Genomic DNA, 16,730 nt, shown 5'->3' with positions numbered 1-16,730 from the left:
TATTGTTTTTTCCGTTTTCAGAAAATAGAGCTCTGTGTGAATGACACACATGACGTCACAATGGTATACTTGAATCGATGCCAAGATTGTGTATTGCCTAGGCCTGAGTCAGCACAAAACGTAGATTAAACGTAGACCCCCCCTTTTTTTTTTACTTGGGTTTTTCCAGGGTGTATACTAGATTGAACAGGTCATCTGGGGCCAAAAAAAAGTGTACTCAGTTGACCCGGCCATCCAGGATCTGGGGGGACAAAAGTGCACTCAGTTGACCCGGCCATCCAGGATCTGGGGGGACAAAAGTGCACTCAGTTGACCCGGCCCTCCAGGCTTCTTATACTACTTACTTACATTTAATTCCATCCACACAGAGATGCTTATTTTAATCTTACCTATTATTTCAAGATATTCGGTCACATCCGAACCCGATCCGACATTTTCATATATGTAAACAAAGTCTCGACACTGCAGTTCTCATGCATCATAGGCTCTGAATGATTAACTCAATGCATTCCAAATATAGACCAACTCAAATATTTTTTTAAACCGAAAATCTGCATTTGCATTATACACCAATCGTGTTTCTCAATCTATTCAATACTGATTACTACATTCCATAACAAACAAAAGAACACGTGCTTGTATTCCTATTTATTCCTAAACAATTAATTTACTACCTCCATTTTCATCGGTATACTTGGTCTGGTGGTTAGCACGCCTGCCTTACAAACCAAAGGATTTGAGTTCGATCCCTGCTGGGAGAATATTTCTATAGATTTTCTATAGATTTTCACAATAGGACAAAAATAGGGTGAGGTCATTAAAAAAATCTTAAGAATCACTTGGGTCAGAAAAGCTGAAACTTATACGTGGAAGCATTCAGGAATAGTGTAGAATCTAAATTGTTCAAATCATGACCCCCGGGGGTCGGGTAGGGCCACAATAGGGAATCCAAGTTTTACATTTAAATACATAGAAAAAAAATCTTTAAAAATCTTCTTCTCAAGAACCTCTGTGTCAGAAAAGCTGAAATTTATGTGGAAGCATTCTGGGGTAGTGTAAATTCTACATTGTTAAAAACATGACCCCCGGGGGCAGGGTGGGGCCACAGTAGGGAATCCAAATTTTACATTGAAATATATAAAAACATCTTTAAAAATTTTCTCAAGAACCACTGTGCCAGAAAAGCTGAAACTTACGTGGAAGCATTCTGAGGTAGTGTAGAAATTAAATTATTAAAATCATGACCCCCAGGGGTAGGTTAGGGCCACAATAGGGAATATAGAAAAAATCTTTAAAAATCTTCTTCTAAAGAACCTCTGGGCCAGAAAAGCTGAAACTTATGTGGAAGCACCCTGTGGAAGTGTAAAATCTAAATTGTTCAAATCATGACCCCCGGGGGTCGGGTGGGGCCACAATAGGGAATCCAAGTTTTACATTGAAATATATAGATAAAATCTTTAATATCGTTTTCTCAAGAACCTCTGGGCCAGAAAAGCTGAGACTTATACGTAGAAGAATCCTTGGGTAGTGTAGAAACATCCAGGTATTGTATAGAAAATAAATTGTTCAAATCATGATCCCCGGGGGTTGGGTGGGGTTACAATAGGAAATCAAAGTTTTACATTGAAAAATATAGGAAAAATCTTTTAAAAACTTCTTTTCAAGAACCACTGGACTAGAAAAGCTGAAAATCATGTGGAAGCATCCTGGGGTTTGTTCAAATCATAACCCCCTGGGATAGGGTGGGACCACAATAGGTATTACAAGGAGGAGACTTATTGGAGAGCATAGAAAGTGACTTCTAAATTTGTGGAATCACATTTTCGTTTGTCGTCGGCACTTCCGGTCGTTTACGGAAGTGATCAAAGAAATCATAAAATTTCAACTTTCTTTTTTTAAATCAATACTTACATCACATTATTGCATCTCTTTTGTAGTTTCGAAATATGTTGGTCCCACCGGAAACAAAAACGTCAACTTCCGGTTATAAGAGAAAAACTACATAATTTTAGTATTTTTCTTTCCCATTAATATCCTTTGTAGATAAAGTATTTGAAATGAATTTTAAATATGTTATTCAAACTGCAGATATCTAGAGTAACCTCAAATATCTTTGTAAAATTCACTTCCGGTCGCGTGTTTTTCTGTCCTCAAAATGAGAAGTTCTCTGAGCAAGATCTCGGAAACGGTGAGAGATTAAGACACCAAACTTATATGAGCAACAGACCTTAAGTTGTAGGCAAAACCATTTGGGTTCAGAGCGTCAGCCGTCACTTCCGGTCGTCACAGGAAGTGATCAAAGAAATCGAAAATTTCAACTTTTCTTTTTTTAATTAAAAATTGCATCACTTTATTGCATCTTTCTCGCAGATTCGAAAGATGTTGGTCTCACCGGGAACAAAAGCGACAACTTCCGGTTATGAGAGAAAAACTACATAATTTGAGTATTTTACTTTTCCATCAATATTTTTTCTAGAAAAACTATTTGAAATGAATTTTAAATATGTTATTCAGACTGCAAATGTCTAGAGTAATCGTAAATATCTTTAAAAAATTCACTTCCGGTCGCGTGTTTTCCTGTCCTCAAAATGTGAAGTTGTCTGAGCGAGATCTCAAAACCAGGTAAAAGATTAAAACACCAAACTTTTATGAGTAATAGACCTTGAGGAGTAGGCAAAACCATTTGGGTTAAATGCGTCAGTCGTCACTTCCGCTTGTCACAGTAAGTGATCAAAGAAATCTAAAAAAAATTAACTTTTCTTTTTTAAATGAATGCTTGCATCACTTTATTGCATCTCTTTCGCTGTTTTGAAATATGTTAGATTCCACCGGAAACAAAAACGTCAACTTCCGGTTTTAGGAGATTAACTACTTTATTTTGATATTTAACTTTCTCATAAATATTGCTCATCGATAAAGTACTTGAAATGACTTTATGTATGTTGTATATACTGCAAATGTCTAGAGAAAAGTCAAAGATTTTTATAAAATTCACTTCCGGTCTCGTGTTTACCTGTCCTCAATATTAGAATTTGATCTCACAATATTGCTCGGCAACAGTAAATGACTGAAGTCTAAAACTTTCAGGACTGATGGTCAGTCATCAGTTATATGAATCGTGAGAAAATCTTGTATCGCCGTTACTTCCGGTACTTCCGGTCGTGACCGTAAGTGATGTAAAAAATGAATGGTTAACGTTAGCAAGTTGGATTTTCACGCTGACGACCAGGGTTAAATTTCCAGAGTGTCTGAATTTCTTTTATCTCTTTTTCAGCTTGAATTTTCGTTTTTATTTTCAGAATCGGACGGAAGACCTCTCATTGCTCGCAATGAGTTTCTAGTTAAGGTCTTCCGTCTTCACGGAAGACCTTATAGTGATTCTACTGTTTCTTCTTCTTCTTATTATTAAGGTCTTCCGTTTCAGACGGAAGACCTTATAGTGATTCTACTGTTTCTTCTTTTTAAGGTCTTCCGTTTCAAACGGAAGACCTTATAGTGATTCTACTGTTTCTTTTTATTATTATTTTTTTTTTCCCCTTTTCTTGTCGGAGCGTTTTCTCAGAGATGGCTGGACGGATTTTCTTGAAATTTTCAGGGATGATAGAGAATGAAAATACCCCTAGGCGTTTTTTTCATTTTTTCAAAATTCACTTCCGGTCGTCAGATATGTCCGATTTCCGTTTTTTTCAAAAATATTTTGTCCCAGTCATATCTCAGAAAAGGTAAGAGATTAAGACACCAAACCTATACGGTTAATAGATCTTGAGGAGTAGGCAAAACCATTTGGGTTAAGAGCGTCAGCCGTCACTTCCGGTCGTCACAGGAAGTGATCAAAGAAATCGAAATTTTCAACTTTTCTTTTTTGATTTTTTTCTTTCATTACATTGTTGCATCTTATTTGTAGATTCGAAATATGTTAGTCTTACCGGAACCAAAAACGTCAACTTCCGGCTATAAGTGAAAAACTGCATAATTTGAGTATTTTACTTTCCCATAAATATTTTTTATACATAATGTATTTGAACTGATTTTTGAATATGTTATCAAGACTGCAAATGTCTAGAGTAACGTCAAATATCTTTGTAAAATTCACTTCCGGTCGCGCGTTTAAATGTCCGCAAAATGAGAACTTGTCCGAGTGAGATCTCAGAAACGGTAAGAGATTTAGACACCAAACTGATAAGAGTATTAAACCTTGAGAAGTAGACAAAACAATTTGGCTTAAGAGCGTCAGTCGTCACTTCCGGTCGTCACAGGAAGTGACCAAAGAAATAGAAAATTTCAAATTTTCTCTTTTGAAATAAGACTTGCATCATATAATTGTATCTTTTTCACAGTTACGAGATGTCTTGGTTCCACCGGAAACAAAAAACGACAACTTCCGGTTTTAAGAGAAAAACTACATAATAGGGGTTTTGAATTTTCCCCAACATATCGCTTATAGATAGAGTTCTTTAAATGATTTTTATATATGTTATTGAGACTGCAGTTGTCTAGATTGACATGAAATATCTTAATAAAATTCACTTCCGGTCGCGTGTTTTCTTGTCCACAAAATGAAAAGTTATTTCAGCGAGATCTCGGAAACGGCATGAAAGTAAAACACCAAACTCGTAGGAGTAATATAACTTGGTGAGAAGGCAAAACACATAGGGTTAAAAGCGTCAGCCGTCATTTCCGGTCATCACAGGAAGTGATCAAAGAAATCGAAAATTTCAACTTTTCTTTTTAAAATTAAAATTTTCATCACTTTATTGCTTCCCTTTCGCTGTTTTAAAATATGTTAAATTCCACCGGAAAAAAACTTTAAACTTCCGGTTTTAAAAGATAAACTACGTTATTTCGTGGTTTAGCTTTCTCATAAATATCACTTATAGATAAGTAATTGAAATGTTTTTTTGTTTTTTTTTTTACATATGCTGTAGATACTGCAAAAGTCAAGAGAAAATTCAGAGATTTTTATTCAGTTCACTTCCGGTCGTGTGTTTTCTTGTCCTCAAAATTAGAATTTGTTCTCACAATTGTTCGTCAACAGTAAAAGACTGAACTCTAAAACTTTCAGGACTTATAGTCAGTCATCAGTTCATTTGCTTGGTGTAAAAATCGTGTGTCGTCATTACTTCCGGTCGTGAGAGGAAACGAAGCAAAAAAGTATTTTTTAAGTTATTTTGTTTCTACATAAGTTTTAGGCTAATACCGACGTTGGAAAAGACATGTTCATGCAAACAGGAAGTCGTATAACGGAAGACCTTCTCATTACTAGTAATGAGTTTCTAGTTATTATTATTATTTTTTTTTCCCCCCTTTTCTTTTCTTGGCGATTTCTCAGAGATGGCTGGACGGATTTTCTTGAAATTTTCAGGGGTGATAGAGAATGAAAATACGCCCAGACGATTCTTTCAATTTTACAAAATTCACTTCCGGTCGTCAGATATGTCCGATTTCCGTTTTTTTTCAAAAATATTTTGTCCGAGTGAAATCTCAGAAACGGTGAGAGATTACGACACCAAACTTATATAATTAATAGATCTTGAGGAGTAGGCAAATCCATTTGGGTTAAGAACGTCAGCCGTCACTTCCGGTCGTCACAGGAAGTGATCAAAGAAATCGAAATTTTCAACTTTTCTTTTTTGATTTTTTTCTTTCATCACATTGTTGCATCTTATTTGTAGATTCGAAATATGTTGGTCCCACCGCAAACAAAAACGTCAACTTCCGGCTATAAGCGAAAAACTGCATAATTTGAGTATTTTACTTTCCCATGAATATTTTTTATAGATAACGTATTTGAACTGATTTTTGAATATGTTATCAAAACTGCAAATGTCTAGAGTAACATCAAATATCTTTGTAAAATTCACTTCCGGTCGCGCGTTTAAATGTCCGCAAAAAAGAGAACTTGTCCGAGTGATATCTCAGAAACTGTAAGAGATTTAGACACCAAACTTTTAGGAGTATTAGACCTTGAGGAGTAGACAAAACCATTTGGGTTAAGAGCGTCAGTCGTCACTTCCGGTCGTCACAGGAAGTGATCAAAGAAATCAAAAGTTTCAACTTTTCTCTTTTGGAATAAAACTTGCATCATATAATTGTATCTTTTTCACAGTTACGATATGTGTTGGTCCCACCGGAAACAAAAAACGACAACTTCCGGTTATAAGAGAAAAACTACATAAAAGGGGTTTTGAATTTTTTCCAACATATTGCTTATAGATAGAGTTCTTTAAATGATTTTTATATATGTTATTGAGACTGCAGATGTCTAGTGTGACGTGAAATATCTTAGTAAAATTCACTTCCGGTCGCGTGTTTTCTTGTCCTCAAAATGAAAAGTTATTTCGGCGAGATCTCGGAAACGGCATGAAAGTAAGACAGCAAACTTATAGGTGTTATAAAACTTGGTGAGAAGGCAAAACACATAGGGTTAAAAGCGTCAGCCGTCACTTCCGGTCATCACAGGAAGTGATCGAAAAAATCAAAAATTTCAACTTTTCTTCTTAAAATTAAAACTTTCATCACTTTCTTGCTTCCCTTTCGGTGTTTTGAAATATGTTAGATTCCACCGGAAAAAAAACTTTAAACTTCCGGTTTTATGAGATAAACTACGTTATTTCGTGGTTTAACTTTCTCATATATATCACTTATAGATAAATATTTGAAATGTTTTTACATATGCTGTAGATACTGCAAAAGTCAAGAGAAAATTCAAAGATTTTTATTCAGTTCACTTCCGGTCGTGCGTTTTCCTGTCCTCAAAATTAAAATTTGTTCTCACAATTGTTCGGCAACAGTAAAAGACTGAAGTCTAAAACTTTCAAAACTTATAGCCAGTCATCAGTTCATTTCCTTCGTGTAAAACTCGTGTGTCGTCATTAGTTCCGGTCGTGACAGGAAACGAAGCAAAAAAGTATTTTTTAAGCTATTTTGTTTCTACATAAGTTTTAGGCTAATACCGACGTTGGAAAAGACATGTTCATGCAAACAGGAAGTGGTATAACGGAAGACCTTCTCATTACTAGTAATGAGTTTCTAGTTATTATTCTTATTTTTTAGACAAATTTTGTCCAAGCAATATCTCGAGAACTATTCAGTGGTTTTTCATCATTCTTTCAGGGATATCGCGCCAGTTAATGGCATTGTTACATTTAAAAGAATTTTGGGAAAATTCGCTTCCGGTTCCAAGTTATGGACATTTTTCTGATTTTAAAATGAAATAGTTTCCGCGGGATATCTAAAGAACAACTAAAGATATGAACTGGAGACTTGTTAGAGATTATAGAACATGACTTCTAGATATGCAAATCGACCTTGATTTTCGTCATCAGTACTTCCGGTCGCTACCGGAAGCGAATTAAAAACGTTGAATTTTTCAACTTTTCTGCTTTTCAATATTTTTCTATGATTTTAGTAGGGTTAATAGAGACTCTTTTAAAAATGATAAATATATAATTTGTTTTAAAATTGATAAATCCAAACTCTAGAGAATTTTTATTATTCTCTTTTTTTTTTAGACAAAATCTTCTGCACACGAATTCTCGAGAACTATTCAATGAATTTCTTTGAAATTTTCAGAGATAAAAGATCTTTATATAAGAGTTTAATATGAAATTCCGTTTTTTGGAAAATTCGGTTCCTGTGCCGAGTTATGGACATTTTTTTTTATTTTAAAATGAAACTTTGTCTGTGAGTGTTTTCAAGAATGGCTAAAGATATGAACTGAAGACTTGTTAGAGATGATAGAACATGATTTTTAGATTGGAGAGGGGACCTTTTCATGCGTCGTCGTTACTTCCGGTCGCTACCTGAAGCGAATTTAAAAAATCGATTTTTTCTACTTCAATATTTTTATGTAATATTTGTAGTGTTAAGAGAGCCTCTTTTCAAAATACTAAATATATAATTTGTTTTCGAAATGATAAATCCAAACTCTAGATATTCGTCATTTTCACTTTGAAGCGGGAGTCCAAATGGCGAAATGGTTAGCGCGTTGGATTTTCACGCTGACAACAAGGGTTAAATCTCCAGTGTGTCTGATTTTTTTTTTATCACTTTTTAGCTTCAATTTACGATTTCATTTTCAAAATTGGATGGAAGACCTCTCATTGCTCGCAATGAGTTTCTAGTTAAGGTCTTCCGACTTCCTTCGGAAGACCTTATTGTTTTCCTTCTGTTTTTTATTATTAAGGTCTTCCGACTTCCTTCGGAAGACCTTATTGTTTTCCGTCTGTTTTCTATTATTAAGGTCTTCCGACTTCCTTCGGAAGACCTTATTGTTTTCCGTCTGTTTTCTATTATTATTATTAAGGTCTTCCGACTTCCTTCGGAAGACCTTATTGTTTTCCGTCTGTTTTCTATTATTATTGTTATTATTATTCTTTTTTTCATAGTTATGGCGATATCTCAGCTGTGAGTGAGCAGATTTCAGAGATTTTTTCGCGGAAGATGCATCATGTAAATATCTCCAGACGTGTTTTTCATTTTTTCAAAATTCACTTCTGTTCGCGATTTTTGGGGAAATTTGTATTTTTTAAATGGCATTTTGTCCAGAATTTTTCTCGACAACGGCTAAAGATATGAAATTGAAACTCAATGAATAAATAGAACATCAAATTCCAATATGGGGAACGACCTTTATTTTTCGTCGTCGGCACTTCCGGTCGCAAACGGAAGTGAATTCAAAAAGTTCAATTTTTCAACTTTTTTGTTTTTCAATATTTTTCTTTAGGATTTACAAGGTTTATAGAGTGTTTTACAAGAATTCTAAATATGTATTCAATATTTTGATGCGTGCATTATTGCAAAGATATGACCTATCCAAACTTTGCCCCACTGTCTGGGGTTTGAATCCTGCTGGAGGTAGTTAATTTTTTTTCTTTGTTTTTCTCTTTTTTTCAGTTGCTAATGACTTCTCTCTCTTTAAAAACATGTATGGTAGTTTTTGCTGATTTTTAAAAGCTTTTTTGTCAGAGATTCTGTAGAAAACCTTTCGACATATACTGAATATCTTTGCATCTATAATATGTCCTTCTAAAACTTTTTTAAGGATTTCATTCTTGTCCCCAAAGCTTGACCCATTCAAAAGTTGTCACCCCTTTTGCAATAAAACCTTGTTATCGCTACTCCTCCGAAACCTTAAAACGTAGAGATGCCTTCAGCAGCAGTGTCTTCGACTCATTTAATACTCTCTTCATTCATTGCAAAAGCATTCTTTGGTCCCTTGTATGAGTTACTACCCCTGAAAGTTTATGCTGCTTACATTTAATGAACTTTTTTTAAAACGGTGTATCCTAGAGACATGGGACCAACTGCATCGGCATGTTTGACTTTGACCTTGAAATATAGGTCAAGGTCAAAGTCATTTAAAAACATAAGAAATTCCTTATATATGTGTAAAATATAGCAATTCACCAAATGACCTTGAACTTTGACCTTGACCTTTGGCCTTGACATTGGGTCAAATGAAAAGTAAGGACATGCATCCAGCTCCAGTATCAGTTAAAAACATAGAAAGTAAAGATTTCCTTGTTTTGTTTTGTTTTGTTTTGTTTTGTTTTTTTTTTTTTTTTTGGTTTTTTTTTTTTGGAAATGACCTTGACCTTTGATCTTGACCCAAAGGTCACAATCAGGCTTAAAGATGTGAAAGTAGTTACAATTCTTAGTTTAAAAGAGGCATAAAATAAATAATTCATTCCCCCCCCCCTTCTTAAAAAAAATCACATCAACAACAACGTAGAATATTTCTGTAAAATTCAAACCAGACCTCGGATCGACAACATATTTGGTACATATGTAGTATAGACCTCAGAGAAACTTTCTGGAGAGTTTTACGGTGAGTCTTATAAGTTTATAGAAGTCATGAAGTTTCACGGCAAGAACTACAAGTTCTGTTCTGTTTGAAATTAAAGTGCAGGTGAACGAAGAAATGATCTAAACCTTTTATCGGCTATTTCTTCAGATGGCGTTAGTAGCATTCGATTTTCCTGATATGATACGACATTTTAATACCAAGCATTCTCTCTTTCTTTTACATTTGGAATTTATTTGATTTTTATTTAGAATTAATCAGTTTCCAGAAATAGCGATTTTCGGTATATTAAAAACAGTTCTCGCTTTCATTGTCGTGTTTCCCTTCTAAAAATGCATGTTGGGAGTTTAATTTGTGCTACACATATTTAATTTAACCCAAAGAAATGCTTATTTAAATGTTTCATATTTATTTCAGGATATTCAGTCAGAAATGTTAAAATCCGAACCCGATCTTTTAAGCTTACAACTAAGCTATTTTCAAAAAATTCAGCATGCTCACAATATCGATGAATCGGGCTACAGTCCATTAATACATTTTCATTAGGGAACAGTGTTAACGTTTTCTCACGCACATCCGTCCCTTGTTATTTTATATACTGCTTGCAAGTTCACGAACTATTTCCTTTTACGGAACTTCTTTCTTCCCCTACCGATTCTAAAAATACGCTTGTATTTATTCTATAGTCTTAAACAATTAACTTACTCAATTTTATCGGAATGTGTAGCGCAGTGGTTAAAGCACCTGCCTTTCAAACCAAGGGTTTTGAGTTCGATCCCAGCTGGAGGAGGATTTTTTTTGTTTTTTTTTTTTTTTTTTTTTTTTTTTTTGCTTTTTTGGGCATTTTTCTTTTTTTTTTTCTGCCTAAACGACACAAAAACACTTAAAAAGGTGGAAAGGCCTCTAATTGTTCTCTGAACAATTAGTTTACTTGTTATTATTAAGGTCTTTCGATATATATGATAAGATATGAATATGAAACTTGCTGAGGTGATAGAGCATCAAATGTAGATATGTTGATCGACCATTATTTTCCGTCGTTCGTACTTCCGGTCGCAAACGGAAGTGAATTAAAAAATGTTAAATTTGTAACTTTTTTGTTTTTCAATATTTTTCTCTGGGATTTACAGGGTTAATAGAGAGTCTTCTAAGAGTTCTAAGTACATGTATGTTTTTATCATTTTGATTGATGCATTTGTTGCAAAGATATGTAAGTAATGGATATATGCCGAATACTGTTCTATATGTAAAATTATCAGACTGTTTGAGGCCCGTTAGGGCCGAAAACAGTCTGATAATTTTACATATAGAATTGTATGAGGCATATATCTTACTTAAAACATTGCTATTTAAATGTCCAAAAGTTACCTGGAGGAGTCCGATAATTACACAATAAGAGTTCAGGCATCAATAGTTTTCTACCTGAAACCATCTAATAAGTAAACAAAAGAAGAGAGAAAGTTTTTTTTTCTTTAGACAGTAAAATCAGTGAGTGAACTCTTTTGTTTCATTCATTCAATGGCAGTCGTTTGGCTTAGCAGGAACTATGGACAGTGGTCAGGTGATGAAGGATTTTTTTATGATTCGGAATATTCTTTTTTATTAAGTGCGTTTGACATTGATGCAGATACAGTGTTGGATGATATCTTCAAAATGCATTTAAATTAAAAATGCGGATTTTTATGTAAAATTTTCATTTGATGATATAATGAAAATCTTGGGTTTTAAAAGTGCGGTCATTAGCGAACAAACCTCGTTAAATGAAGAGATTCGCAGACTGGCTCTTTATTAGAAATGGATTTAAATTAGCTTATTCATAGTGCTGTATTGAAAACGCTTTGCAAAAAAACGAATGGAAAGTGTTACTTTCGAGGAAGGTTAAACTCCAGTTTCTTCTTGGATTTTCTATTTTTAATAACTTAATTTTCTCGCGTTCGCTTTCCCTGAATTTTTTCTCTCTAACTTTTTTTTTTGGTTTCTGGACAAATTAAACCTTAATTTCACTCTAGTTGTTGTTTTTTAACTACTGTCCGATTTTGTTATCACTGCCGTCCGATAATATATTATTGGACTGCTATAATTATTATTATCGGACGGCTACAGGTAAATTTTTAGACTGCAAGAACAAAGGCATGGCGTCACAGCAATGTTTTAATACAAAGATAGATTACATGATCAGTACGTACTGGTCCCTGCTGACAAAGCAGGTAACAACATTGTCTTTGTTTGTAAGACTCATTATATTAAATGTATTTTAGAGGAACTTGGATTTAATTCTACAAGTGGTAATCCAACTTATACTCATAGTTCCCTTTCTAAGGAAGAACTTCTTCAAAATCATATGTCAGTTTTGAATATTTTTAATATTCCAAACAACCAAAATGAATTCGAATTACCATATTTATGTTGGATTCCGAAACTTCATAAAAATCCTTACAAACAAAGATACATAGCGGGTTCCAGTATATGTTCAACCAAGCCTCTATCTTTACTCCTCACTAAGATATTAACAGTGGTGAAGGAGAAACTTCAAGAGTACTGTGCAACAATATATTCGAGAAGTGGTGTAAATCAGATGTGGATACTTAAAAATTCCAAGGAACTTTTGGAAAATTTGAAATCACAAGATTTTACCAAAATCAGCTTTAAAACTTACTTAACGACTTTTCAACTTTATACACAACCATTCCCCACGATAAATTAAAGTCCAGGCTTTTTGATATCATTGAGAGCTGCTTTTTCAATAAAAATGGAACTCGTAAATATACTTACATTCCCAGGTAGCACAAAACGTTTTCATAACATTTTATTCCCGTTGTATTGATGATATCTGAAAACGTTTTTAATAAAACGTTTATAAAATGTTTTTAAAACGTTTTATTTTGGTTGTAAACACGTTATTAAAAAAAGTTCTTAACAATCATTTTAAAAATGTTTTTATAACATTTTTTTCCTGTTGCAAGGAGGTTTTGAGAAAACATTTAGCATTTAACATTAATTTCTATAATGATAAAATATCGCGCAGCTATAAATTGAATAGCATGATTAAAAAAATACTTTGTGAAATAATTATTATAAATTTCATGAAATACAAATGTTAGCAGACAACATGAATACAACATTGTCTTAAATTGTTTGCAAAACATTGTAAAAACGTTACAGAAATACCAACTCCAAGCATAAGAAGTTTTTAATTATTCAGTGCAAGACGATACATGTATATAAATATATAAAACTTTTGTTTTCTTATGAATAGCTCCATAGTTTGAGTTAAGATTGATTTTGAGTTGTGATAATTAAATTTAGACCCCCCAAAATTAAACAAAACAAAACAACACCAACAACAACCCGGAAATGTGTTCATATTTTTCTTTTATACCATTGTAAAAAATATTTATATATAACAAAGAGAGTAAAAAAAATTCCAAATACTTATTTGTTCAACAAAGTTCCTGAATTAAAAAATCCAGTGGAGTCATTTATTTGTGCTATGGGAAATAAGTTTCCCCTTCGCTAATGTGTTTATCGAGAGTTAATTGAGTGACACAGCGGGATGCCATGGCCAGTGCTGATGCAGCCGATCCTTGTTGCTAACTATGTCCATGTGATCTATATAGGTCAACAGAATCACAGTTTTGAAAAACCCGGCGGCATTCTTGTAAGACAAAGAAAAGGAATAGGGGAATACCTTTCAAATGTCAACGTATGGTATGTTAAATTTTAAATAGTATTCATTGCCTGTATATTTAGCAATCATATAGTGTAGCTTTAAATACATATGCATTTAGAATCTTAGATCTTTCATTCTTATAGACTTAGGTGTATATATGTTTATAAAGTTCATTGGCATTTGAATTAGGCGGGCGATTTATTGTTTGAAAACTTGGGTTTATTTACATGTATTAAAATTGTGTGACGGGTTTCAAAGCATAATTAAAACATAGTTGGGAATAGAAATGGGTGTGGGAGGGGGTCTTAACAAGACAGGGTTAAATAATTCTTAAGAGATGGATTAGTTAGACTTTTCCGAATTTGAGTTATGTATTACAGAATACAATGCCACGTTAAACCTATTTTCTTTTGGAAGGGAAAGGAGAGGAATTAATTAATCAATCTCAGGCTTGATTATATATTTGCTAGCAATCAAATTTTGAAATACACATTCTTCATGATAAAATATAACACTCATTTTAGTGAAAGCAGTGGTTTCAATGCAGGGCGGAGATATGCAGGACAATGATGCAAACAAATTCCATGGGTCAGTTCACTAAGACTGGACAGAGGGTTGCATCCCTTTAAAGAATTATTAAGAGTAAGTTTTATCACCATTAATGCTAAGAAAATGCATTAAGATTCAGTTAACATATTAACTTATAAATCATTGGAAAATGTATACAGCAAAAGGAAACTGATCTAAGTACTTGTAATGCTGTGTTGTTTTCATTTAACTATTAAACATAGGCGTCGGAGCCGGGGGGTCTAAGTCCCCTCCCCCCAACTTTTTTGCAAAGATAGACGTAATGGAGTTAGTGAAAATTCGGGTTAACCCCTCCCCCAACGTTTTTGTTGGTTTAGCCCCCCCCCCCCTTTTAAATTGCTTCCGATGCCTTTGTTAAATATGTTTATACATTAACTTAGTTACATTTCTTATAATGAATTTCACATTACATTTTAGTAGCTGCTGCTTACAAGCCTTACAAAGCATCAAAGACAATCTCTTACGATTTAATGAGAGGTGGGACGAAGAGGTTTGATCCATACCTTCCTCGAGGAATTATTAAATATGATAAGGTACGTTTGAAGTTGGTTGTCAGAAATATATAGATATAATACCACCTGTAATTTTTTGTTTATTAATACAACTGTATAACAATGCATACTTTCTTTGTGTTTATCAGATTTTTATATACTAGTATGTTTAGTTAGTTGTCAGATGCCTTATTACATGGATATGTTTAACTTAAAAGAAATGTACGAGTATGAATGGGTAATCATTTAGTCAAAGTTTTATGTCCAAATTAATCTTTGTTTTTCAGAAGAACACAGAGAAGTCCAAGTGTATAACAGATTGATTTCTAATGGAATAAGGATGCTGTGATCTTTTCGTATTTCAAACAGTACAAATTTCATTTGAAGGAAGACTGTAATTTTATTGTGCAGGTGTTAAAAAAAACAGTGTTTAGACAACATTAATGAATGGATTTAAATTTATTAAATTATAAGACATATATTGTTTATTATGTTTTAAAATTGATTTTTTAAATGTTTTAAAAACGTTTTAAGAAATGTTCTCAAAACGTTTTTAAAAATGTTTTCCAAACGTTTTTAAAAATGTTTTAAAAACATTTCAGTACAATGTTTTTGCAAAACGTTATAATAACGTTTAAAAAACCACACAAAATAACGTTGTAATAACGTTTTAGAAAATGTTTTCATAACATTTTCATAACGTTTTTATAACGTTTAAATAACGTTGTTGTGCTAACTGGGTTGTCATTGGTCATTTGCAAAATTATTTTGTTAAAAAACATTCTGATTGTACACAGAAGTACTCTGAAGTTGACATTAAAAAGATGCTTGAGTTTCTGATTGACAATATCTATGTGGTTTTTGGAGACCAGGTCTTCCAACAATCTATTGGAATTCCCATGGGTACCAATTGCGCCCCGTTATTAGCAGACCTTTTTTGTATTCATATGAAGTAGAATTTGTCCAAAATCTTGTACGTGAAAAGAAGAAAACACTTGCTGTGGTCTTCAACTCGACATTTAGATATATCGACGACGTATTGTCAATTAACAATGGCTATTTCCATTCTTATGTCGATACGATATATCCTGGTGAACTTGAGATAAAAGATACCACAGAGTCTGACACATCTGTTTCATATTTGGATATTTTACTTGAAAAAGATGTTAATGGTAATCTAACAACCAAGCTTTATGATAAACGTGATGACTTTAACTTTTCAATCGTCAACTTCCCTTACTTATGCAGCAATATACCTTCATCACCTGCATACGGGTTATTTATCTCTCAGTTGATTCGATACGCAAGAGCATGCTCTACGTATGTACAATTTCTAAAACAAGGTAAATTATTGACAAATAAGTTGATGAAACAAGAATATCAGCTGTCTCGTTTTAAAGTCATCATTTCGTAAGTTCTATGGTCGATACAATGACCTTGTCAGCAAATACAATTTATCATCGAGTCAAATGCTGACTGATGTTTTTCATACTAATTGTTAGGCCATTATTTACACACTGAATTGTCGACGGATTTTTCCCGTGATTTCCCGATCATGACAAGGAGCACACGGCGGATGCTCACTCCTTCATGGCACCTGATCCCACCTCTGATGTTTGGAGGTCCGTGTTTGCTCTGCTCCTATTTTGTATTGTTTAATGGACTTTTGAGCTTGAATACTGTTCGTTATCTCCATATCTTTCATATGACCGCATTTATTGCTAAGATATGACCGATCCAAACTTTCTCGTTTTGTTGCGGGTTCGAATCCTGCTGGGGCGGGAGATTGTTTCTCTCTTTTTTCAGTTGTAAATGATATTTTTCTCTGTGAAGACATGTTAGATAGTTATTGCTTATTTTTTAAAGCTTTGTTAACAGAGATTCTACAGAAATCCTTTAATAATCATGATCTATGTTGAAAGACTGTGTTACATAAACGCAAACAAAAAATACCTTCAATAAAGTATTAAATGAAGTGAGGTAGCACAGCGATCTGGAGAAAAGTTCGGTCGGAAGACCACTTGTTGCCCTAGCAACAAGAAACGCATCTAGTTATTATTATTATTCTTTTTTTCATAGTACAGGCCATATCTCAGCTATGCGTGGTTCAATTTGAAAGATTTTTGCAGGAAAGATGCATCATGAATATATCTCCAGGGGTGTTCCCCACTTTTTT

The 16,730-nt window shown here is 33.6% G+C and overlaps 1 long non-coding RNA gene across 1 annotated transcript in view; it reads right to left on the bottom strand.

Moving 5' to 3' along the window:
• Positions 1-13,671: 13,671 nt before the first annotated feature.
• The window catches only part of LOC133185684 (uncharacterized), a 159,257-nt gene continuing 156,198 nt past the window's right edge, over positions 13,672-16,730 (bottom strand). The window contains exon 3 of the long non-coding RNA XR_009720934.1: positions 13,672-13,687. This is a non-coding gene — a long non-coding RNA (uncharacterized LOC133185684). The remainder of the gene's footprint in view (positions 13,688-16,730) is intronic.

The sequence above is a fragment of the Saccostrea echinata genome, unplaced genomic scaffold (assembly GCF_033153115.1).
Source record: "Saccostrea echinata isolate AGI-Se365-2 ecotype Australia unplaced genomic scaffold, CSIRO_AGI_Sech_v1 ptg000001l, whole genome shotgun sequence".
Classification (NCBI taxonomy): Eukaryota; Metazoa; Mollusca; class Bivalvia; order Ostreida; family Ostreidae; genus Saccostrea; species Saccostrea echinata.
Note: the sequence above shows the minus strand (reverse complement) of the source record. Positions and strands in the feature narration are given on the sequence as shown.